The sequence below is a fragment of the Misgurnus anguillicaudatus genome, chromosome 15 (genome assembly GCF_027580225.2).
Source record: "Misgurnus anguillicaudatus chromosome 15, ASM2758022v2, whole genome shotgun sequence".
NCBI lineage: Eukaryota > Metazoa > Chordata > Actinopteri > Cypriniformes > Cobitidae > Misgurnus > Misgurnus anguillicaudatus.
The window spans coordinates 19,134,772-19,162,056 of NC_073351.2; the positions used below are offsets into that span (position 1 = coordinate 19,134,772).

At 36.8% G+C, this 27,285-nt stretch overlaps 1 protein-coding gene across 2 annotated transcripts in view; it reads right to left on the bottom strand.

The window, feature by feature from the left end:
- Positions 1 to 23,041, bottom strand: part of tp53i11b (tumor protein p53 inducible protein 11b) — a 58,156-nt gene extending 35,115 nt beyond the window's left edge. Inside the window, exon 1 of one of the 2 annotated variants that reach the window (XM_073853541.1) lies at positions 22,866 to 23,041. The gene's annotated coding sequence lies outside the window, so the exon portion shown is untranslated. The remainder of the gene's footprint in view (positions 1 to 22,865) is intronic. The other variant, XM_073853540.1, reaches the window with a different exon arrangement.
- Between the last annotated feature and the right edge of the window lie 4,244 nt (positions 23,042 to 27,285).

The window sequence follows — 27,285 nt, forward strand, 5'->3', positions numbered from 1 at the left end:
AAAATATTATTACATTACTTCTTACGCAGGTGGAGACATGAGCTTATGAAATTATTTGCTTACTTTTTAAAGTATTTGCTTTTTCATTGAAAACACAAAAAGTACGCTCAAACACATTACGAACTATTAAACATTAAAGGTATAGCGGAAGATTTTCCCGAATTATTTAAAAGAACCGTTAAACGCGTGCAAAAAGTTGCTGTCGGCATGTTTACCGTGTCTGTGCGGTTCGTGACTCATGCCAGGGCTAGCATCGCTAATCATAGCTTACATCAACTTTTACTAGCAGTGATTTTAAATGGATTTCTCCAAATAGCATGACAAAATGTAACTTTCCAGTAGAAACTTCGCATGGGAAGCCCAACCTGTCCTTTTAGCTCACGCCAGTGTGTGAAATAGTCTCCCATAAACACTCTGGTCTTGTTTCTTTCTTTATAGTCCTTTCTCTACTCTGGTCTTGTTTCTTTCTTTATAGTCCTTTCTCTTCTTGTCATACAATTCGTAGACACTTTTTCTCTTGCGACCCTCAGACATTTTGAAAAAAAAGCACAGTGAGAACGCGAGCTTCAATGAATGGTTGAAACCGTAGCACAACACACATACACGTGAAAGTGCGCATGTGCAGCAAGCGAACCTAGAGGCGAGCACGTACGACGGTTATACGTCAACATATAATCAGAATGATTGACATCTGGGATGACCAATAGTCTTGATGATCCACCCGGAAAACGGAAATCTTCCGCTATACCTTTAACTAAGCAGATTATGTTGCATATATTCTGTACTGTAATCGCATTTCTGTAATAATATATAGTAGCAGAATAAATAAATCTGTTAAATCAGCATATTTTTACCAGCATAATATTAGCTGTTTTTAAACAATTATTGTATTTATTGTTTACTGGTAGTTTCTATGAAATGTTTTACTAAATGGATTTGTAAAAACAGATCATGAGTGCATGTGTGCCACATACACATTCAGCTCTTGTGCATGGGGTTAAAACAAATGTTTTGTAGAGATTTACAGCGTTTGTATTAGCTATTATGGCAACCCCTAACTGCAGAAATTATGTCGGTCTTCTTGGATTTCATAATAAACATTAAACAGCCAGTCAAAATGGCACACTTGTGTCCTTCGTAATAGACTACCATTAGCTTTAGTGGCTCACCAGAAGTCATAAACAATAAAGCTCAAAGATGGCGGTGCCCACATTTACGTCAAGAAACAACACTTTGCCACATTAAAAAATAATGTTTTTATTTGCGTTTATTTACGGATGACTAAAACCAGACAAACTAACAAAATATAACAAGTTCCCATAAATAAACAAGTTCAAATAAATTTTTCAACAACACAATGGCAGTGTATTTTTTACGTATTTTAGGAATAGTTCAAAAATAAATATTTGATGAAATAACCAGGGGCGGCCGGTGACTTCTTTTTTGAGGGCGCACAATGCGAAGCTCGTCACAACATGTATTTAAACCGCCATGTGTGTGGCTCATCATGTCAAAATATGTGAACCATGTGTTCATCTGTCTTGTCAAAATAAGTGCCTGCTGCACACCGGTCTAAACAGTTTATGATAAAAGTGATGCTCTCGTTTGCCAGATACTCGCTTTATCTCATGTGTAAATGGAGTTTACTGTTAAGTGAACATCATCTCTTTTACTTTTATCATTAACCATTTCGACGTATATGCAGCAGGCACGTATTTTGACAAGACACATGGTTCACACGATGCAACAAACACACATTTTGAAATTTTGAGCAATACACATGACAATGCAAACACATGGACCCTCCGTGGAAGAGAAGTCACCAGCCACCACTGGAAATAACCCTAATCTTTCATGTGTCCTACTGTATTGTGGTCTCAGTCTTTAATATTACAGTTGGGTGACTGTATTGCCACTCCTTAGTTTGCTTTTGTTGGAATTTGTTGCTTTTGGTTGGAACAGACACTGACTGAAAAAATCACAATACATGAAATAATGATTGAAGGCAAAACTGGAGTGGTCTCTTATTTTTTCCATGACTGTACAGTATAGTCAACTTAAAAAGGCCAAAACATTGGCCAAATAACCCAATACACATTTGTTCACATTTGCATTCGCCTGTACTTCGTACGTATTTGTTTACAGCTGCTCTCACCCATATTCTGTACATCCCTCCATTCATGTCTTTCATTTGTTTATATTTAAGTTTTTGCATGTATATGCTTGTGTGTGTATGTGTGTGTGTGTGTGTGTGTGTGTGTGTGTGTGTGTGTGTGTGTGTGTGTGTGTGTGTGTGTGTGTGTGTGTGTGTGTGTGTGTGTGTGTGTGTGTGTGTGTGTGTGTGTGTGTGTGTGTGTGTGTGTGTGTGTGCGTGCGTGCGTGTGAAACAGTAATACTTTCAATAATAGTAACCACATAATTTTACATGCTGCAATGCATTCTGGAATCTTAACTGGGAAATAATTGCTTAATTTACATTTTTTGACATACACAGCATGTTGCTAACAAAGAATATTTTGTTGACTGGACTGAGAACTATATTTCTACAATGTTGTTCAAGTTAACTTATTTGTTGGAGGAACTTTTTAAAGTTGTGTTTTAAGTTTTTTATGCTATTTGTGGTTACTTACTACGTTTTTGGTATAGTGACACCAATGTCAAATCTGTAGTAAAATCATGGTTAATTTTGACTTTTTAACTACCAAGACAAAAATGATATTAAAATAATAAACATCTAGGAGCCTTTGTTAAGTTTTTGGGGGGCCTCACACATCTAACGCTTGGGGCACTTTGATATAGTTAAACTGATGAACCTCACTAATTGCCTAATCACCTGGCAGACTAGTCAACCATTCTGACTCATCCCTTACATTGATGCAAACCAAAAAATGCATCCCTCCTACTTAATTGGCCTTTATACAACAAACACAGACACCAGTGTGATTCATACCACTGCGGGCAGGAAACAACCCTCTATCTTTACTGAAGAGAGCCATCAAGACATCTTTAACCAATGAACTCCCACGCGTCGGGCCACAGTTTAAACAAACAGGGATTCATGAGATTAAAGGATCACACTTATTGATGTTTTATATATATATGAGATGGTTCTGTTCTCCAAGTAAGCACAGTCAAGAGATGAATTTTGCACAGGAGCATTCATGTCTTTCGGCTCCAAGCATGCAGATACAGATGGTCTTGAAATCTAAACATTTGCAGAGAGATGATTCTGTTTAGTTTGGAAATGGATGTAGTGCCATAGTAAGAATAGCCTGTCGTAAACCATTTCACCCTTTGCCAAGCAAAGGATGGCATGCACATAGATACACATGCACGGAGGGATCGTCTCTTTAGAGTCGTATAGAAGAAGTTGGCCCCCTGAGTCGCAGCAGCTTGCTGACAGCTCATTAAGCCTCTGTTCATTCTAATGTGATGAAAGTGTGAAAAAAAGGCACTCGAAACATCTTGTCCATCTCAGCAGACGTCTGATCTTTCAAGCGTTGTAATTCTTCTGCTGAAGTTAACAACATATGACACCAGATGCTTGCACTGCTGAAAAACAGACATTCCTATCGCAATAGCAAGATGTTGATCATTGGCCACACATCTCGACATTGCCAACATGGCCATTACAATACATTAGACTTTTATGCTCTAGGGCACAACAGTCTGCAAGATCAACAGCAGTTCTCCAGGTAACTGCTCAGGTTTTGAGCAAAATCTTATTTTTGTCCTTGCACAGTAATAAGTGGTAAGAGGTAAGAGCATTTGGAGGCTTCAAAATTGAGTATATGGAAATGCTAGGTGGAAAATGCTGTAGGATATGCTGTAGCTACAAAGTGTATTAAATCTACACTGTAAGTTCGCAAATAAACAACTGTGTAAATATTGTATATGTATCTGTGTTTGTATATTTTAAGTAAGTATGTGCAGTGCACATCATAGATGCATGTTAGTTATGTTTTTTACTATAAATCTGTTGAATTATGTGTGTTTCATGTCTTAACTAGGTTGTCAAAAAAATGATAATTTCGCTGCACAAAAGGCTGTCAAGTGCATCTCGGAGAATAGCGCAGACGCGCTTCACGCCGCGAGCGGGCACGAGCACCACACGGCATAAATGAAAGACGTGCTCCGTCACTGTCTGTAGGATAGCAAGTTGATAAAACGCATGTCCGTGAGAACTGTAAGTGGACTTATGTTTTGGGTTTATTTAAGCTTGTTATTGTATTAGTCTATAGTTCTTGCAAATTTAAAGTAGGTTAGCTGATTTTGTTGTTTGAGCAACCTGCTAGCTAGGTTGCACGTGCCTGTTGATTCAATATAATTGAGCGCTCTTGCTCACGTTATTTATGTGCATTATTTACATGCTACAGTAGATACACTCCTTTAAGATAATGTAATTAACTTAATAGTGGGAAATAATCAGTTTTTACAATCTTCGCGCTATCTATCATCGTTCGCCAGACGTTCTACAACATCTGCTTCAGTTTGTGTTTATTAACCCTTTAGTTTCACTTCATCAGGCAGCTATTTTCGTTAGCGGTATCTGATAAAAACATTTAATTCATTAATAATCTGGTATGTGTTCATTTTCGTCATAGTTTCTTCAAAATTAAGTTTTATTTGTGTTTTTTATAAAAATATTATCTTTTCATCCCCGCCGCTTTGATTGCTACGGCCCCAACCTCCCGCCCTACCACCTTAATTAACACATTTTCTATGGGAAACCCTGTGTCTATTGTAAAAAAAAGTTTGCAACACTTTTGATATGTACTCTGTTCTGAAACTGACATTGATAAAAGTTGAAATTATATAGACATGGCATCTTAAAGCGCAGTGCTCATGTATGAGATGATGCAGAAGACCGTGAGTGCAACGGTCAAATACGTCCATCTAGTGCGTGTTTACATAAAACAATGTAAAGTAGCAGGAATTGTTTATACTTATAAAATGGTGGGAGGCATGTGATGACAGTGAAACAGCACAATGATTGACAGGATGATCAAAAAGAGCATAAGAATGTTTGTTAATAAAAGTTCGATTTAGTTTAGTATAACCGAGTCTGTCATTGTACCATTTTATTGCTGTTGTGTTTTAATTCAAAATAATAATGAACCACAATGTTTTCAAGTAAACATTTTCATTCATTTTAAAATAAGGGGAGTTTTTTGTTTTTTGATAAACTGTGAACCTGCCAGAATTTTTAATCAAACCACCCAGCAGTACCACCACCCAGCCAGAACCAACATTCCTGCCCCTTGCTGTCACTCCATCTGGATGCTAAGCACCTTTTGTAGTTGACAAAAGGATTCGATACAGCATTGTGTGTTTGTGCTGCTGGAGGATAACTGATAATCAGGGGGCTCAAACATCTATAGGTCCTAAAGCATGGCTACAAGTCATCTTCTTCAATGTTAGATAAGACTCAATGCCTCCACAATGCCCCTGTGTTAGCTGCTGCTGTTAGGGGGATATCTCAGCATGGTTATGGCACATGTCCAAGCTTTGGCCACAGTTGCCTTATTACAAGGCGGAGCCTCATTATTCTCCAAAATCAGCATCCATGTATTTTTAATGATGGGGTATTTCATGTTCCACTGTTCCTTGAAGCCTCTACTAAACATCAGGGGATGGATAATAGGTGCCAATCAAGGGCTCTTTCTAATGCCCTGTGTGAATTATAGAGTAAAGCCAGTGCATTTATCCATGTTTTTATCCTTTCCCTGTAAGAACTTTGAAAAACACAGAAGTCCACCTTTAAAATAATGTATTTTACAACTTGTGACATTAATGGAGCAGGAAGGCAGGAGACTAAAAATAGCATCGCACTTAGAGAATAGAGCTACTAAGAATGTTAAATCTGGTAAGTATGTCTTAGGAGTTGTTCACACTCAAAATCAGCTAGATGCAATGCGGCTTAAAAGAGCACAGGTCTTGAAAAAACATTCACTTACTGAAAAAAACACCAAAAAGATCAAAGACATCAGCAATAAACAAGACTATGACATCAAATTAGGTGTCTAGACAATAATGTATTTCAAGCTTTCAAACTTTCAAACATTTGATAAAAATGTTATGCAAAAAGTGGCTGATGGTTGCACAAAACATGGCAAAAAGAAGCGATACACTTCAGTGATCTCGTATGGTTCGCAGTTCAACCATCACTAATAGTGTTATTTCTAACAGCAGTATTCACCATCAATGACATTTGGTCTCCTGTAGCAGCTGTGAACAATTTCAGGCTACTTGAACACGGGGATATTAACAGAGCTGTACTTTTAGGGTAACAAACACTATTCATCCTAACTTCCTAAGTGTTACACAATTCACAGTATTTAGTTTCAGGTATTAATCACCTTGACTAATCCATCAATGTCACTGACAAACAAGAAGAAAACTAAAGAAAAGGTGCTAGGTTTTTAATTTTGAGTTGTAGATTTGATAACCATTATCTTACATCTTATTACTTTATCAAGCACTGCATTGCATTCACTGTGAAAAAGCTTTAATTTCCTTTTTCATGAGAAAGTAGTGTAGTGAAAGCTTAACTGTTGCAATAAGTGTTCCTGTAGTTCAACTGGTAAAGAATTGCATTAGCAGCACACAGATCATGAGTTCAACCACAGGAAAAACATGTTTATTGATTTTATTTTATTTTTAACACCACATTAGAACCAATGGCTATTTTCATGGCAAACACACAACACCATCATACAAACAAAAAACCCACAAAGAAAAATCATTAGATACAATTAATGAAAAATGTATAAGTTCTTTATCACTTAAAAGAGAGTCAAGATCCTGCCAGGAGAAGTACTTAAAAAAATTCTCGGAATAAAATGTTCCCTTAAGGCCAGTTCACACTGGTCAGACAACTACCAACTTCAACAGACACCCACATTCTAAAGTCTCATTTACTTTGATCCAACAACTTCCAACAGGGGTTTCACACTGGTCAGACAGACTCCAAAAGACGCGTCTGTTGGAGTCTGTCTGACCAGTGTGAAGTGGCCTTAATATCATATAAAGCAGGACATTCCAACATAATGTTTTATAGTCAATTAAATTTCACAAAACTCCTAAACTGGTGGTTCTTTACCTTTTAATAAATATATTGTATAAACACCAGAAAAAAACAAATAAGTTATGGACTAAAATAAATGCACTGTAAGTTGCTTTGAATAAAAGCATCTCCCTAATGCATGAAAGTAAAATGTAAATGTAATGAAACTGCCACACTGAAATCAATGCATTAACGACATTGGCCCTCTCATAGACCTTGCAAATGGCAATAATATCACTAACAGCCTCATCTTTGTTTGACCGATCATCACTACTAAATCCATCTTTTTAAATAAGAGAACCAACACTTCAGCTGTGATGTCACACCCCTGTAGCTTTTATGAGTCATGTCTTTAAATGTTATGGTGGGCAAAGCTTCACAGAGAACTTCACAGAAACATAAAGGCAATCATCAGCAGAAACTATTAAAAAAAAGATCTGGTGGTTTAAAGATCTGGTGGTGGTTTCATTTTTTACTCATTTATGACAAGTCACTTGATTGGTGAAGAGCAACAGGCAACACTATCATGACCACAACTTTCTAAACTGATGGCATTCATTCGAGCACGCGGTTTTAAACCCCTGCGCTCCTAACAACCTCTCTAGTGCAAGGAAATGTCAAGGCTGCTCATAATACAAGCACATGTGTAAGGAAGAGTCAGAATCATGCGCATTATAAGTTCAGGTGCTAGAAGGAGTCTATGCCGTGCACATTCAAGTACGAGCAAGAGTCTTAGGGCGCACTCACATTATCCAAACCAAACCAAACCATGCCCCAGCGAGATTGTCACCCCTCCCTTCTCCCCCATGGTGCATGCACTCACACTGTACTTTTTATCGATCCGAGTCCGGGCGCGCTCTCGTCATTAAGATGCGTTTGTTTTGATAAAAGCAGGAAGTAAAGCTCTCTCTTAACACTGGAAACCACCGTAATGATAAGTCTGTGTTTTTTATTCTGAGTCGTTTGGTGCGCGATTACAGACAGCCCTCTCACATGTCATCATATTGCTTAGTTGATCCGTCACGTGTGCAGCTCGGACATTCACGTAACCCCGCTGCATGCATCAAACGGTTTTTATGTAGGCAGATGCAGGTGAGTGGTCACGCAACTGACGTCTTCACCTTTTGAATCGCGCTCAGGCGAGAAGGAATCTGCGCGCGTTAAAAACTCTCTCTTGCGCAAAGTGAAGCCCACAAACCCTCTCATGCGAGGAAAAGCACGCAATGTGCATGTTAATGTGAAACTATAATGATAATAATAATAACCATTGCCAACTATAGTCATAAAGGCTTGCTATTGCCAATATGTCTGACTATCGTCGATACACGATACTATTGGCTATCGGCACAACCCTAGTTACAACTGTGTATACATTTTTTGTTTTGATGAACACAAAGGAAGATATTTTGAGGAATGTTTGTAACCAATCCAATCATGAGCCCAATTCACTTAGTAGGAAAAAATAATACTTTGGAAGTGAATGGGGCCCATGAACGTTTGTTTAAATTCTTCACAAAATATCTTCCTTCGTTTTTATCTATAAGAACAAAGAAATTTATACAGGTTTGTAACAACATGAGAGTAAGAATATAATAAGAGAATTTTTATTTTTGGGTGAACTATCCCTTTAAGGCTAGGGTTAGCAAGAAAGCATACCTCAACTAGTAAAGCATGGTGCTAGCTTGCCAAGGTCTTGTGTTTGATTTCCAGGAAACACACAAACTGATAAAATAGACAATGACCACACTGTAAGTTGTTTAAAAAAAGCATCTGGCAAATGCACAAATCTTGTAAATCTTACAGCAGCTTAGTGAAATAAAGAAATGATTAAGTACAAATGATTTTGAGAGTCATATTCTTTATTCTTATGACATAATCGACAACCTGCTGCATGTCTGGATTTAAAAAAGCTTAAATAAATGGAGATGGATGCTGGAAGTACAGTACACTGAACATGTTCCAGAAGTTGAAAACATTTCCCATAAAAATATTTCCCTTGACAATGTTTTTGCACCCCAACCCTGAGTTCTATACCAGTAGCAATCTTCTGTTGTTCAGTAATAAACAACATTTCAAAATCTATTTGTCTCTCTTTCTCTCTCTCTAACACACACACACACACACACACACACACACACACACACACACACAAACACAGCAAGAAGGTGAAAAGAAGTGTTTTCACAGTTGTTTGGAGAAGCAACCACAAAGGATTTGTTTGGTGTATAAACATGATAAAAGAATTGAAAAAAGAAAGAAAACTGTGTAAACCTGTATATATAATTTATCGGAAGAATTATTATTCCAGACTCACACAGTCTCTTGTGAATTAGCAACAAGACAGTCAAGGAAAAACAAAAAGGCTTTAAGTAAAAGCGCTCTTGTATAACCTCTCAGTATATCCTGCCATTCACTTTCCAAAAATGTCAATTGCCCCCATTATCTGTCATTGCATCATTTACCTAAACTGACCAGGGGTCTCATTTATAAAGCATGCACGCAAAGGTTGTAATCTATAAAAAACAAACTTGACGAGAGAATGGGCTTGCAGGGTGGGATCTAAGGATGATTCATGTACGCACACTTGCAGGTCATCTGTGATTAATAAAAGGTTTATAAAGATTTATATTAATTTAACACAAAAGAAACCACAGTCACTGACTGATAAACATGTTCAGCAATAAAAATGTTTATCAGTCAGTGAGTGCGGTTCCTTTCATCCTGTTCTTCTCTTCTGGTTTAGCTTTTGTCCTTTTGTTTCTATCATTGCAGAACGGCTTCAATTAAATCCAGATCTATAAATGAGAATTTCTCCTGTATCTGATTAAATCACTGCATCCTGCCACAGATATGCTTTTTATATTAAATTAAATTGAAAGAAGTGAACTTTGCCAAATAGCATTATGGTGCTGTAATTTGTTCAATAGAAAATCCATACAAAATATTTTCCTGCTAATGTCAGTAGGCACAAAATCTAACACTTAAGTACTTTCTTAAAATTCTTTAAGAAAAGAGCTTTTTGGTCACCTTGTGCTGAAAAAGGATTAAGCAGCAAAGAATAACATCTGAGAATAAACGTTTACCACCTTATGAAACAGCTTTATAAATAGGATTTTTTTTAGAAGATTTGCAGTCACTAATGTTACAAATTACAACTTTCTCACCTTTACATGTCAGTCTGTTGATAGAGTATATAATCAATCAAAGATCTAGTCTGAAGGGTTATTCAGCTGGATATAAATCTATATTATGTAACCAAGAAAAAATATTTTGCATAAATTTACATCCAAATATATGGTTTTATTTTGTTTCAAAAATATTTGGATATGTTACACCAAGAAGAAAAAATGCAAGGCTGTGCATTCGACCATGCACATACGGTCGCGTACACATAAAACAACTATACTCCAGGCTTAAGTGTGAAAGACAGGATCATTTAAGCGCATTATTCTGCACCCATTATGCACATAAGTGCTATGCCACTCTGCAATGATGCCTTTTTTGCAATAGTTTTGCGGAAAATTTATAAATATCAAGGAAAATATATTTCATCATACATGTGTTTGCAGTGACTGAATGTGATGCACCATTTTGTAAAATTGCACAAAAGATTTTATGGTGCTTTCTGGAAATTTGGTCATTAAGAACTATCAACTTGGAAAGAACTGCTAAACAATTTTTATGTTATTCTTAGTTAAAAATGTAAATTTTTGCATCCACTGAAAAACATGTATTGACATGAGAGTGACTAAAACAGTATTTTTAATTTTTTGGGTTACCTAAATTTACAAAATGTACTCAATTTAACTCTTTCCCCGCCCTTGACGAGTTATTTGGTCAATTAAGAGAAAGAAATCTGCATAAAAAAGTGTCTCTGAAGAATTTTCATGTTAATCTGCAATACCGCAATTTACCCAATTTATGAAAAAACTAAAGCCGAAACGTTATTTACTCATTTTAAACTCTGTTTATGTTTTGATAATCTTTCTGAATCTGATCTCTAACAAAATGACTTCACAAAAAGCAATTATTTCAGCTTTTTGTTAAAAAAAATATTTTTTTAAGACAAATACCCACATTTAAGAGTTTATAAGCAGTGAAAAAATATAGTTAGGATGAAATGTTTTTTTCCCGTTTTGTTTAAAAGCAGAGGGTCTGTTCTTTCATTTGATATATTTGTATGTTTATATATTTTTAGAAGAAAATTTTCCTGCAAGGCATTTTGTGAAACTTTTGTGAAAATCACAAAAAATGCTGGCGGGAAACTTTTCAAAAAATGGCTGGCGGCGAATGAGTTAACACACATTCGGCACATCTGCAAGCATTGGCACGTCAAACAACACGTAAAGGAGTCCGCCTCTATCTGGTTTGTGATGACATTGCTGCTAAATCTGTTATGTGCAACCGACTGAGAACACCTGATTAGTTGGAGTTAATGGACAATGTCTGGCCTTGAATTTAAATAAATAAGTAACTGAAAAATAAAAGACAGGAAACTCCACCCACCAATTCCAGGACACAATTTTAACCAAATTTGAAATAACGAGCTGCAAACGGTGAATTAAGGCAACTGAATCATGCAGAAAACAAACAAGCTGTGCAAGAGCAGGAAACTGCTTACATTCCTCACTACACATAGGGGAAGAAACAGGAAACTGCGGCACGCAGAACTGTCAACTACCTGAACGTGCAACAGACAGTAAGATATGACGACTGGACAAATTTGGAAATTTATGTATGAGTGAAGAGACGAACATTTCTGACCTACAATAATCATGCAAATCTATTCTCAAAGATTTATTGTTACAGATGTTGCAATTAAATTTCCATAATTTATACAATTTTTAAAAGTTTACTTTATCTGTTTGGTTACAAATGATGCTTTTCAGTACATGTTTCACATTAGCAGATGGGTTAAAATCCCATTCCCATCTCTCTTTACCCATAAGCTTATGAACAGATGAGTGGAGAGCACTGGAGTGACCAGAAGAGATGAAGAAAAATGCAACACCCATTACACATACCAGTACATCTAATTTTAAAGCTTTTTCTGTATTTCTATCTCTAACATAACCACATCCTCAAAACTGCCATGCATGTGAAATGCATTCATAAACCTCCATTGAAGCGCACAGAGCACCATACAACAAATCTGAAAGAGATCTGTGTTCACACTGCCAATGAAACGTGACAGCGGCGTTTCATACACACATACTGTACAATGTTCTACTGTGAACATACATTTGGTGCTTCGAAGCGTTAGTTGCATCAAAACACTGCATCCCTTTGAAACACCACTTTTCCTTCAGGCTTGGAAACCTCTCTTAATGCTTCTATTATACAATCTTGACTATAAATAGCAGCATTCATGAGGAAGACATATACCAAACCCTTATACCAAGTTATGAATTTTGGGGATATTTTAAAGTTTCGCTCAAAAGACCAAATAATGAAATTCTAAACTTCAAACTACTGCTCACACTAAACACAATATGCCTGATTGGTTCAGTCAGTATGGTACCGGCACCCGCAGAGTAAATAAAAAATCTCACTGGATTTCCACTGATTTTGAATGTCTCTTGTTAAAGAGCACCTATTTTCCGATTCACGTTTTTTACATTTCCTTTGGTGTGTAAGTTTGTATTAGTACATGTTAACAATTGCAAAAGGTAAAAACCCCAAAGTAAAGATGACGCTAATCTAGGACTACAACAAACACACGGATTGTAGGCAACAGTTTACTTCCTGGGATTGGTGATGTAGAAGACCGACATTATCATAATTCCTCCCGCTTGGACTCACAGCCTGTAAGTTAACTCCTGATAGCATTGCATTGTGACCAAATCTTTCAAACATGGTAAGGAGCGTCACATTTCCGGCTGATGTCAAAGGTATTCATGCAAATCACAACGTACAGATTAGCTGGCCAATCAGGTACACAGAGCTTTCAAATCCATGCGTTTCAGGAAAAGAGTGAAATCTGGAGCTATAAAAATGTAGGTTATGTGGAAAATAATGTGTTTTTAACCATAAACCACCAAACACATTGTATTAAATACACAAAATAACGTTGTTTTAGCAATGAAATAGGTGCACTTTAACATACTTCGATATGTCCACCAGCACCTTTTTGTTCATTAGTTTATCTCATTCAAATTGTATTGTATGAGTTGAGTGTGAGTTTGGTAGTCCCAACTATCTTGATCATAAACCACAGTTAAATCTATTTTGGAAATTTTGCTTATTTTTCTCCTTAATCAGTGCAGATTCTGCTTGGTCCCACTAACTGGCTCCCTTAAGCTAATCATTAACAGAAATTCTTGATCCCAATTATACTGTTCTCAATGGGTCCTATTTCAACTTGTGTAACATTACAAAGACCTGCTTTAGTTACAAAGCTTAAAGTCCATACCAAAATAAAAAAGATAACCTATTAAACAGAAAACAGTCAGATCTACAAAATGGCTTTTTGGAACTACAACATGCTTCTTATGTATGTTGTGACATCACAATTTTGCTCATTTAAATAATTCCCTTTGATACACAAAAAAAGAGTGTCCTGTTTAAGTTGTTTTAGTAATGTGAGGGTTTAATTCCACACTGATTATAAACACCCCTTGTTCAGCCTTCCTATTTTGCTTCTGTATAGGACCTGGACATTGTGAAGGTTGATTTATATATCTGCAGAGCACCTAACCCATAGCCTCTCTACGCTGTAGGCTACATGTCAGCTTTAATTTATACTTCTATGTCATTGTTCACGCAGACATGCAATTACTCATGCAAATCGTTACTAGACAGTGTCCACGGAGAGGCTACAGAATCAAGGCAAAGCCAAAAGGCAGCAGCTTGTTCTTGGCATAGGTTAGGGTCTATGTGTAGGCTATGGCATATACTCGACGCAGAAGTTTTTGGACTTAAGATGAGAGGATGTTTTTAGCTGTGGGCTCACTGTAAATCTCTGTTCTGTTCATCGACTGTAGTTCTGTTGATGTAGTTTCAGCCACATCTGCTCTTTAATGAGATAACTAACACTGCATTTCACCTAATAATCCCTAATTTTGCATGAAAATCAGCCCTTCTCTGATTTGTTAGTACAGAACGTTTCAATCAAAGAATCACAGTATCATCTTGCTAATTGGCCACTGTTTGTCATCTCAGATACCAACACTAAAAATTACCATATCTAAGGCAGAGTACCCTTAAAAACCTCCACTAATATGATTACTTCTACAAAATAAAGGGGCTTCTTTTTAATAAGGGTCATGTGTTGCATAAACATGTTCAGAATCATTACCTACTGCACAGTATTTTCTTTCTTTCTGTCTACAGTAGGATAACAAAAGTTACACGGTTAAGGATCTTAATGTAGTTAATAAATAACAGAGCAAGAGTTAGTTTTCTATAAAAACACCACCAGGCTTATTATGCATCTTAAAAAAATTGTTTACCAAAAAGGAAAATGTTCATATCTACTCATTCCAAACCTGTTGATGCTATTTGTTTTGGTGAATCACAAAACCAAAAAATAATTTTGTAGCTCATGCCATAAAATGACATCTTCATAGTGACTAGGGGTGTAGGCCTATTACAGAAAGTTTCTTAGGTCTTAACTTAAATATTAGGTAAAATTATGATTTTTCACAAATGTGTGCTACAGAAGTAAATCTGAAGTTCATTTAAAGGGGTGGTTCAATGGCATTTCATGCATTCTGACTTATAAACACAGTTTGTAGAGTTGTTTCCTTATGCTAAACGTAGGCAAAGTGTCAAAAAAGCAGTTGGACATGTTACAGAGTATTTCTGTGCTGAATGCACTTCGCCAGGATTCGTACAAGTTTCGAAAAGCTTTTTTTTCGATTACGGGTCCAGCTGACGTTTCAGGGGTTTCTATACGCATCACTTCTTTTTATGGGCACTTCCCCCGGAAAACCCCACCCACCCGTCAATCAGCGGGAGACGCTACAACTTGCACACATCACATCACGCGACACAGCTTTGTTTAATTTCAAAACTCAACAATGGCATGAATGAAGAACTGTGTTTTTGGATGTAAGGAGAAGTCAGCCTTATGGAAACAATGGATATAGTTTATTATCCGGGGTAGCAGCGGAGTTTTGCGTACGTGTTTGATGCGCTGGATTTCATTGTAAAGTCCCAACCGGGTCATGAGTTGCATGCGGTAAGTAAGACTTTTGTCTTATGTTTAAAATAGGCGCGTGCATATTATATAAATGATACAAACATGTAGTGAATCATAAGTTAAACAGTGTTGTATAAAGTGTTGCATGACATGTACTCGCTCCTCCCGCGGTAGTAACTCCTCCTTCTTCATTTTTTTTGTACGTTGTGGGAAAGATTCGGTAAAGCTAATCTTTCTTTTATGAATCTGATTAAACTAAAGACTTTTCGGAGATATAACGAATTTTATACTACTCTATAGGTACTCCAGATTAACATCAGAAATGCAGTAACAGCGTGTGTTATGTGAGCTTTAAGATTTTCATCATCTCTCACCAAATCTTAACTCATCTCATCATGTGCAGCTATTAACTTTCAGGTATGTTATCAAGCAACCAACATTGCAAGAGCTCCTGCTATGGATATATTTCAATGGAGCAGAAAAGGAATTTTAAATTCATTGTAATCTCATGGGAGTCCTTGTGTTTTTATTATTGTTTTATTGAATGCACTACACATCATCTGTGAGTTACATCACATAATTCTTCCTAATGCCGAGTTCAGACTGTATGATTTTCAAACTAGTCGGGTCACCTGTGGTTTCACACTGCGTGATTATCAGGGGAAGCGTTTAGTCGCTGCTGTTTCACACTGCATGATGGATTGGCGACAGGGGTTTTCATACTGCATGACTTTATCGTAAGAAGAATCGCCGATAACTTTTTCCCGGTCCGCAAACTACGTCTCACAACCAAACACACCGGAGAAGTGACGCGAAGGAAACAGCGCGAGGTCACGCGTGCAAGACCGGAGTTCTCACGTGAGACTGGGATTATTATTAAAAATAGTCACCCGCAAGAAGTTTACCATACACATTGCATGTGCGCTCATTTGCAGCAGAAAGAAGAAGAAATAAAAATTATGAATGAGGAAATGTTTGGAGAGACTCCTCCCCGAACTTCCAGCTGTCCTGTATGTTGCTCTCTCATTGGATGTAGGTCATCGCCGATGTTATTGTCAGTCAAAACACATTTCACACGGAATGATTTTGAATCGCCGACCGGTCCAGATATTTAGCATGCCAAATATCTCACGGGTGTCGGCGACTCGTCGGCGATCCTCTCAGAACGCGTCTTTTATAATTCACACTGTGTGATTGTCACTCGCGTGCACGAGCATCGATTTGCCTGTGATTTCGGCCATTTGTCGGCGATTTCTCAAAACCTGTCGGCGAGTCAAAATCAGGGCTAAAATCGTGCAGTCTGAACTCGGCATAAGGTGGCTAAGTGCCAGGATACTACAATTTAACATTTGAAAGAGAGACAAAATTGAAGTGGAGTCAAGTGTTTACTGTTTTCATCATGATCCCATCAAGTGTTTACGGATAAGGAAACTTTACTGTTTTTTAATAATGAGGGATGACAGAGATTAAAAGTTTGCTTGACTAGCGAGACACATTCAATTCAGAATTGAGTGATTTTGTGATGGTAAAAATATTTTAAATTGTCTTTAACCCCAAAACAAACTGTGCTGTTTTTCATTGCGTTGTTAAAAATATCATGCCATTCTCCAGCAGGGCTCTCATAATGTGACTGTAACAGTTGGCTTTTATTTAAGTTTTGAGTTAGGACTCCTGTGGGGTTATCCTATAAAAGTTAAGAAAGTTTTTGTGATTTTTTTGTCAAGTTGCTTCTGTAATATCCCTTTCCTATCTTTAGTTAAGATAAGACTGCCCTTAGAAAATGTTAGGTCCTAACTGAAATTACCATGCTTATCAGACAGATAAGATATTAAAGATGTAATCTTACTGTAATACAAAATTTGCGAATCAATAAAAAGATTCACAAATTTCTGCCTTAGCTTCCACAAAATATAACAACATAAGAACCATGTCATTTTGGCCACCCAAAAAATAATGTGTATTTTTATTTAATTAATTTCTATAACATTTATGACGTTGCGCATCATAAACATAACATTTCAACTATTTAAAATAATTTCTTGACTAACATCTGCATACCACAGATGATGCTGATAGAGTTTATCTTGTTTTTTTTACCTGCAATCTTCTCTTAACCTCAGATGTTGGATTTGTGTCATGACAAACAAATGCAGTGTGTGTAAAGAAAGTACAAGTCAGAACAACTCAAATCAAACCATGGTAATGAATTAACTCTCAGAGACGGCACCCAGTGTAATCTGATAAGGCCAAGCACAAGCCTCTAGGGTTTAGATGGGTTTGGCAGACACTTTTTGCCTATTTAGAAATATTTAGCTGTAAATGTGAGACACAATCTTGTCTTATCGGTTTAAACATTTCAGCACATGGACTAAAAATGAAAGCGATTGTTTTCTATCAGCCCTATAACAACGCAATCTCTAAAGGGGCTGGACTGCCTAGGCGTAGTAATCCAATCTGTGAGAAATCCAGGGGAGGACATCTGTTCATTTTGCGGCACAGCGGTGCCCTGCTGACATAACTGTACTGAAGGAAATGAAACTAAAACCTACCTCTGAAAGTCTAAATACTAAGAAAACTGCATCCTTCTCTCACAATCTCCTATTTAAGTGACAGATTCTGTCAAAAAATGGTGGCAATACAGCTGCTCTCAAGTATAAATAGACTCCAGTGTTTGGGCTTTATTTGTCAGCCTACAATATTTTCTCGCTATATAATACACCCAGTATTTACTCTCCCTGATGTCATTCAAAACCTGTATGACTTTTTTACAACAAGGTGTTTTTTTTTACAAACAGCATCAGCATCTATGCTTTATCATCATTTTAAGGCTTGACAGTCCTAGTTGTAATTCACTGTCATTTTATGAAAATAATATATTTTTAAAATATTTTTCTAAATTCACACCTGTGTCCTAAGACTAAATAAATGACAGAAATTTTAACACTTTCATTGAGATCACGGCCACCAAGACAAAATATGGGACACTGGAGTCCATGTGGGATTGGTTATTGTGTCCGAATGTAAAGTTAAATGTGGATCATGACCATTGAAGCTTTTTAAACATTTTTAATAACACGTTTAAAAAATCATGTACAGTAAAAAACATCAGAGCCTCATAGTATTGTGACTGCTTTTTCTTTACACATCTTAACCTGATAAAACAGGGAACATAAGTGATGCTGTCAACTAATCATGTGGTAGTGAGGTTGCATGTATCCTGTATGGCCTGTGTCACATTCATATGAGACTTTATCAACAAAAAAAACAAATGAAAACCATAAATGCCAAAGACATTAAAAAAATTAATTATGAATGAATGGATTCTTGGAGGGCAAGAGTGCAAAGTATTGTGCCAATAACAATGGCTCGTATCACATTTTAAAGCCCGTTCAGCACACAGAGATAAAGTATCTCGCCTGCACAATCTATAGCTGAAAGAAACATAAGGCATTTGAGACTAAACAACTCTTGAGAAGCTCAAGTATCCTGAGTGTTTTTCCAATCTAGAGCTGAACGCTGAGCTAAACTCAAGTGTTAAGAAATGCTGCACTTCTGTTAAGATACCATTTTAAACTTTAACCTAATTCTTGGGCTACATTATATAAAACATAAAAATGTAACATAAATATTTTTGTCAATTTCTATCCATCCATGGGATTTTTAACCCATGAACTTACTGTTTTCAGTGCTATGCTCTGCTAGTTGAGCTACTGAAAGCATCATGAAACAAATGCAACAAAGCGTAACTAAACCCCTGGTCAGAACCTGACTCCACCCACTGGCAATATTTGAAAAAATGCAAGAAAAGTGGGCAGATCCCAACGGAGATAGAGGGGACGAACTAAGTGTGTGGTGAGATCGTAACAAGGGCGTGGTGATCTTGAACCTGCTTACGTCACGAGTCATTTTTTGGACCCAACATCCAATAGGAAAATTCAATTGCAGTAGCCACCGTTCCACCTGAAGAGGGCAGCACTCAGACGTTTTTACACTATATATTGTAGTATTGAAACACTTTATATCCAAATGTCAAAAAACTTGCTAAAATCCATGAACAGCACTAATAAAGCCCCATTCTTACAGATCATTAATTTAAAAAAGTTGGTTTAGTTACGTTTAAAAGGGTCATGAAACTCTCCTCTTTTAGTTCCAGTGTACCTCACTATTGTATAAAAAAAGCAACCTAAATGGGTGTGGGTGCTGTGAAAAGAAGGGCGAGGAGTAGGTGTGGCATGTGAGAAATAGAGGGGACAAGCAACTTTCATACCGTCAGTCACCTCTATAAATATCATAGTGTTACAAATATTAAAATGTATTCAGAACAGTAACAGCTCTATTACAGAAAGAATTAAACTGGATATAATGAATATTTAATTAAAATAAGTCAAATATTACAGTTAAAATATGGCGGGGACCGAATTTGAATGAAAAATCCTCATGACGCATACTTGCAAAAAGCAAACTGCCTTCATGAGAAAGATCAAAGTCAACCTTGATGGCCAATCAACCGCCAGCAATCAGTTTCATAAATGGAACTCGCAACCCTGCATTTCACTTTTGCTTTGGAAGCTGACCTTCCAAATATGGTAATGCGCACCATATTTCTGTTTATACGTTTTCAGCCAATCACAACACAACCCAGACAACATTGCGGGCAAATCCTGCAACTTATACCACGAACACTGGTATACTATACATCTAATTTTGCCCTTCATGACAACTGTGAGGGGGTAATCCGTTTAAATTATATTAAGCCTTAAAGTTCAGCATAATTAAGGGCGTGGCCACTTGAGGGGCAAGTGAACTGCCACTGCTGTCACTAGAGTTGAGCTAGGTGGGCGTAGTTTCACAACCAGCCACCTCAGCGTTACCCACATCCCACTTCTTTTCCCATTTTCGGATATCCACAAGTGATGCAGGATGACGTGCGCCCAAATGGCAACAGCAGGCAACGCCTACTAGTGGCTTCAAAAAAGCTCTTCACAAACCTATGGGTGATGTCACAGACACTAAATCCATATTTTCTACAGTCTATGGTTGGGATCCACTAGTGGGTCGCACAGTGATACTGCCAAACCCCATAAAGCACATATCAGTGGATGGGTTAGACTTTTAATTGCCCATTTTTATTTTCAATCATGAACTTACAGAATTAGATAAGTTAGAATGCGCATCTCTTTATATATAAGGAGAACAGATAACTACATAGAGAGCGTAATGTGCGTCTTTTTACATGTTCAGCACCACACTAAAAGCATATCAAGACTGTTGCAGACTGTTGTCAAATTTTGCATCTACCTTGGGCAGACAACTTCTTGTGGAAGTTTTAATTTCATTCTGGAGGCTCCTCTGTCACACTGGAGTGTTTTCAACATCATGCAGTGCATGAAAATAACGCATTACATTAAAGTAACACGACACTGTTTCAAGACCAGTGCTCTTGCAGAACTTTCACATAATTTCCCGATTGGTCTCTGCTGCACCGCATAAAGTCAATCACTTATGCACAGTTTCCACCAATCCCCTGAATGCACACCTATTTTCTCCCTTTGATTTTTATTTCATGAGCGTAAACAGATTGAACAATCATTTAAAAATGACGTACGGCTGCAGGCGTCACTGTCTGGGATGTTTCTAGGCTAGTTTTGAATGTCCTTTGCGCTGGATTTGTTACGCTGATCTGGCAACCCTGCCAGACTCCACCTGTAGCCTGTGTGTGCTGTCATGAATAACTATGAGATATTACGTGCAAGCGGTACTCCAGTACAGCGCCAAGTCACTGTGACGTTGATATAAGGTAGATTTTAAAACTTCAGATGACGAAAATAGCGCAAACAATCTCAAAATTACCTAGTTATCTCCTACTGTTAAAATTAACGGATGCTAACATTGTCTTCTATTATGTGTAACAAAACCACCTCTTTTAACATCTCAGGAAATGTTGTTTAGTATTTTATGACCCTTTAAGTTTGTTCCGTGTGAACGTCTGAAAATATGGTGACATCACAGTTTTACAAAACAGTGCTTGACAAATTAACCCAGAGATAAAAAATAAGACAGGAGAGAAAACAGGTCACCATCTGCTGGGTTTACCCAGAGTGCCGTGATGCGTGCTTATTGGGACTACCACTAGAGCTGTTTGCCTCTTTACAGTAAATTCATCACTCACTGCTAATGTTATAAAACTAAAAGAAGCATATTGATAAGAATTACAATCGTTACAGGTCACCTTACTGCACTGAAACCCATGTCTTTTTTAAAGGAGAAAATTCATAAAACTATGCAATTACATGTCAGACTGAGCTTCCACATGTATTGTACACATACAGTAAGTGTCGCAAAAGTGCTTAAGATTATAGATCTTCACTGAGACAGGGTTATTCTGGTAAAACTGGTGGGACCAGCTTGAGATCAGTGCCTACATCAGCAGTTAACGAATCATAGCAGTCTACAGTGCGGGTTACTGAAGTGAAGCTGTTCTATGACAAATCACACAGAAACAAATGGGACTTTGGGAATTGCTCCGAAGAAGCAAACACAAACGTGGGCATATGACAGTATATTAAGACGCAAATTGTTCAGACATTAGCAAAATAATACCTCACACCTGCTCTTGGGTTTCATTGCATAATATAAGCAACAATTACTCTCTGACATTAAACAATACATAAACACACCAGACTGGGAGCAGATACTACCAGGAAGAGCATTACAGCAAAACCACAAATAGTTACATGAAAAATATAATTACAAGCAAAGCATCAAATGTTGCTTCCCTGAAAATAGGTTCATTTAATGCCTACAGGTTTATTCCAGAATGAAAATGCCATGAGTCACGAGTTTATAATTCAGCCCATGCTTTGATAAAAATCGGTTTGTGGAAGAAAGTGTTATAAAAACATCTCCAGAGGCATTTCAAACAAGTAACAGACTTTTAACACTCGGCTACAGATAACTTAGTAACGTTATCAATCTCAGCATTTTTGTCCAATATTCCTCAACAGATCTCCACGTATCATATACGAAGGGAAAAGAAAGAAATAATGACCATAACTTAAAATGATTAATCTGTAAAAAGGGTGGGGATCTGAATCAAACAATTTCGTAACCCAAGGCTGCAAAATAGTAGATAATCTGAGCTATACTTACAACAATAGAAAGCAAGCAGAAACTATAAAGTGACGGACTAGTTATTTTTTTTAAATACCCAGGAACTTGTGAAGCTCATAAGGCTGACAAACGGCACAAATGTGTCTCAGTTAGTGTTTATTACACAATACAAGTCTTGCTTATTATACATCGTACAAGGAAGTTGCCTTGAAACAAATATTATTACCTCAACACTGTCCGTTTTGTGAAGTAGTAAACTACTGCGCGGTCGAGCGCGTGCATACCTTCAGTATACTTTGATTAAAAAACCCGCTTACAGTACTTCATACAACACATGTTGAATATTGAGAATGGTCCGGTTTTATACTTATTGAAATTAAGTCATTCCTAAGAAACTAAACCAGTTTTTCCTACCAATGTTGCTCTGTCAAGCCTTGCATGAGAGTCAGTCAGTAACTGTTACTCGTGTGTATAACTATTTCACATGGAAAGGTGTATCGACTGCACAAACCAACATTTAACAAAAATGAAAAATGTCTTTCTTACCACTTTAGTAGAAAGAAGACTCTGTGTTTTTCCCTCTCTGGTGCGGGATTTGTGGTAAGCGGTCCGATTAATCTGCTGATAAATTTACATTGCAGTGCTCTTTGGATTTGCAAACAACCACACTCCGACGGATCTATAAATTTACCGTAATGTACGACATGCACAATATCTGCGCAACCCGCTCTACCGTAATCGCCTACGTAGAGAGGGGATATCCAATAATATACACTGAAATAATACAATATTCTCAGAGTTTGATGAAAAACATTATAATAGTCTAATGCTATGTGAATAAATTGTTTTACAAAGAGGAACTAAATCTTTAAACAGCTAGATTAATAGACACCTCCATAGTTAAAGGTGAAATTCAGGGTTTTCCAAACAAAAACATCTTTTTTGACTCATACAAAAAAATTATTCTTCTCAGTCATTAGTAGTACTGCCTATGAGAAAAAGTACTGTAGTATACTTTACTATTTACTTTAGTAAAAATTCCTGATTACAGTGTTTTTAACATAATCATGCAATGTTATGGTGTTTGTTATCACAGAAACATTATCCTCTGCCTGTATTTATTATTGTTTTGGAATGCATAACAATAATAAGATGTTTCTGTGTTGTAATCTTCAGCCAATAGGTGTGTAGCTAAAAATTGTGTTACTTTGTGCACTTGTGCGGGGTCAAGTTTGAAGGGTGTGTTGTCAGTATTGAAAATCCTACTGCACCTTTATGCTGTAAATGTATATTTGCCAATATTTGGCCAATCTGAGCGTTTTGCCTTTATCAATAACAGAACTAAAGATTGATAGTAAACAACTAAAAGTTAATTTAAAAAATCAAGGATGTTTGTGTACCCTTGAAGGGCACTAGGGGTAGAGGACACCACTAAATGGGTTGTCTCAGATAAAGAAAAAATGGCGAAAGTGTTTCAGATGGCTATATTATGGGACAGTTGCACATGTCATGGAAAAGGACAGTTTAGCTAAGGATATGGATTACTGGTGATAATGTTGTAAATAGGTTCCAGTTTCTTGCATAGAGTGGATGTTTCATAAATACAGATCAATGATTTTTATGACATCGTTCTACAATTTAGCTTCTTATCAGATCTTATCCCAGACTGCAAGGTAAACCAAACATCATTAGCTATTTTACGAAGAATTAACTACTCAGTATGTTTCACTTCATGAGGTATTTAAAACCCAGCAACCTAAACTACCCTAAATATATTTTTAATGATATAGTCCTTTGCATGTAAATTTAGGTAAGCTTTTTTGTATGGCAAGGAAGTAAATGTGTTTTTTCTGTATACATCTCTAAGCGAACTGATGGTTTGCCCTGGTTAGAGGTGATGACATTAATAATCTTCACCCACACACAGTTTATGTAAACAACCAGTTCTCGTCTAACCAAAAGAGCACAGGAGATATAACAAGCCAGGAAAACATCAAACCTTTGTGCACCTGATAATCTTAAAATAACTCACTCTGTCATTTGCTAAAGATGTGCATGCTATTTGTGATCAAACAAATATACACTTAGTAATCACTTCAGCTGCTGCGTCTGTAGTAAGAAATTCTTCTGCAAAAGAGTAAAAGCATGTTCATAATTGGATGTATAGTCTGGACATGAAACTAACCTACATAGAAAAATCTCTGGAGACGCCAACCCACACAGTCTTTTCAAACTGAAATGTCTTGCCAACATAATGTTTAATATTTCAACGTCGGTATACAAGGAAAAAAGAAACACCGCTTTTCTTGTCCTCATTTTCTCAGTAAGAGATATACTTGAACTAACATTGCTAAATAGTATATAAGCATGTCTATTTTTATTGCAAGAATTTGTTTAAAAAAAAAATGATATAAGAAAATACAAATATGTTTTGTTTTTTAAAAAGAATTTATTATAAGACATCATATTATGAAGTGACAGTACATTTAGTGACAGTAGCACATTTTTGAAAATCGGTTGACCTTTCATATTTGACTGTTGACCAGGCATAAAGGTTTTCTGCTCAGTATTGAAAAAAATGTAATCAAAATGCCAAAAGTCATGTTTGTCCTGTGAAAAACTGTTTTTCTGTATCAAACGGTTTAACTGCATGACAGAATCTGACACAATCTTTCTCTGGTCTGATCCATATGAACCATGGGAATAGGATTCCTTATCTGTATATCATCTTTATAGAAAGAGTGCTGTAAAAAATACATTTCTGAAACCAATGGAAGGCTCATGGCTATTATATTTACATAGGTAGCTATTGTTCAATATTGTGAAAATGTTTCACAATTTCATCAATCTGTGCATGATGGATCCATGTTCTCATTCTATTTACTCCAAATTCTGACTCTACCATCTGAATGTCTCAACAGAAATCGAGACTCATCAGACCAGGCAACATTTTTCCAGTCTTCAACTGTCTAATTTTGGTGAGCTCGTGCAAATTGTAGCCTCTTTTTCCTATTTGTAGTGGAGATGAGTGGTATCCGGTGGGTTCTTCTGCTGTTGTAGCCCATCCGCCTCAAGGTTGTGCGTGTTGTGGCTTCATAAATGCTTTGCTGCATACCTCGATTATAACAAGTGGCTATTTCAGTCAAACTTGCTCTCATATCAGCTTGAATCAGTCGGCCCATTCTCCTCTGACCTCTAGCATCAACAAGGCATTTTCGCCGACAGGACTGCCGCATACTGGATGTTTTTCCTTTTCACACCATTCTTTGTAAACCCTATGGTTGTGCGTGAAAATCCCAGTAACTGAGCAGATTGTGAAATACTCCGACTGGCCCGTCTGGCACCAACAACCATGCCACACTCATAATTGCTTAAATAACCTTGCTTTCTGACATTCAATTTGGAGTTTAGGAGATTGTCTTGACCAGGACCACACCCCTAAATGCACTGAAGCAACTGCCATGTGATTGGTTGATTAGATAATTGTATTAATAAGAAATTGAGCAGGTGTTCCTAATAATCCTTTAGGTGAGTGTATATTAATTAAATATGATTTAGTCTGATGTCTAATATCAATTTCAAAGCTATCGATTTCAGATTGTTTGAGTTGGGGCCTATATCAGATTGCCAGAATATCTTATTAGTAACTTACAGTACACTTGAAAAATAAAAAATGTCAAATCAACAAATATTTTTATGTTACTTTAAAGGGGACAAATCATGAAATCTGACTTTTTTCATGTTAAAGTGGTATAATTGGGTTCCCAGTGCTTCTGTCAACGTAGAAAATGTAAAACATATCAACACAGTAACTTAGCTTTGGTAAACCATTCTCTCCAAGCAAGTGAAAAAATAGGCCATTGAAATTTAGCTCCCCTTGTGATGTCAGAAGGGAATAATACCACCCCTTAATCTGCACTATCCAACCACGGCACTGCCATTTAAATCAGCTAATTTGCATTTTAAAGGACACACCCAAAAACAGCACATTTTTGCTCACACCTACAAATTGTCAATTTGAACATAGTATAATAAATTATCTATATAATATTTTGAGCTAGAACTTCACATTATGTACTCTGCGGACACCAAAGATTTATTTGACATCATAAAGAAGTCTTGTGAAATGTCCTTTGTAACTTAAAAAAAATTAAACAATTTCAACTTGATTTGATAAGTTATGTCAATTTTTTAAGTTAAGTTGTTTTAACTTCATGCTGCATTTCTTTTTTACAGTGCAGGAATGTATCATACATTTTTCAGAAAGCACATGTTTCAGGTTGTTTGCAAAAAAGGCATTTTTGGAAGGATATCTATCAATAGATTCACTGAATGAAATCTTTGAAAAGAGAACACATTTTAAATGAGTCGATACCAAGTGTTGATACTGCAGACATATGACAAATAAAGTCTCAGTGAAAATAAACAAGACTCATTACTCATGCAACACCCTCTAATCTCCGGCTCTGTATAAAGAGACTTTTATAAATGTCAGACGCGGGCTTTTGAGAACCAGAGCACATGAATATGAATGCATTCACGCAACCTTTTGTCACATCTGATCTGCTGTGTAGCTGTAGATTTTCTTTTCATGAGTTTTGCAATTGCACTGATAAAATCTGGTGCATCTTCTTGAAGAGTATTATTACTATTATTCACCCATGAACTGCCACAGTGTCACTGAAACATGATATATCAAATGAGAACTTGCATTATTTTCAACCTAACATTTGGGTCAAAAAGGAGGGAAATCAGCAATAGGGTTAAATTAACCCATCAAATATTTATATTTGATAAAACATAGCATTTTGGTTTGAAACAACCCAGTTAAATTAGAACCCAACTTGGGTTCGTCCCTTTTTGGGTTTCTCTCAGATTCAGTGTTATAGCTGAATTTTGCCATTGTAGGAAAGAGTTAAAGGGGCCATGGCACAAGACTTTTTTAAGATGTCAAATAAATCTTTGG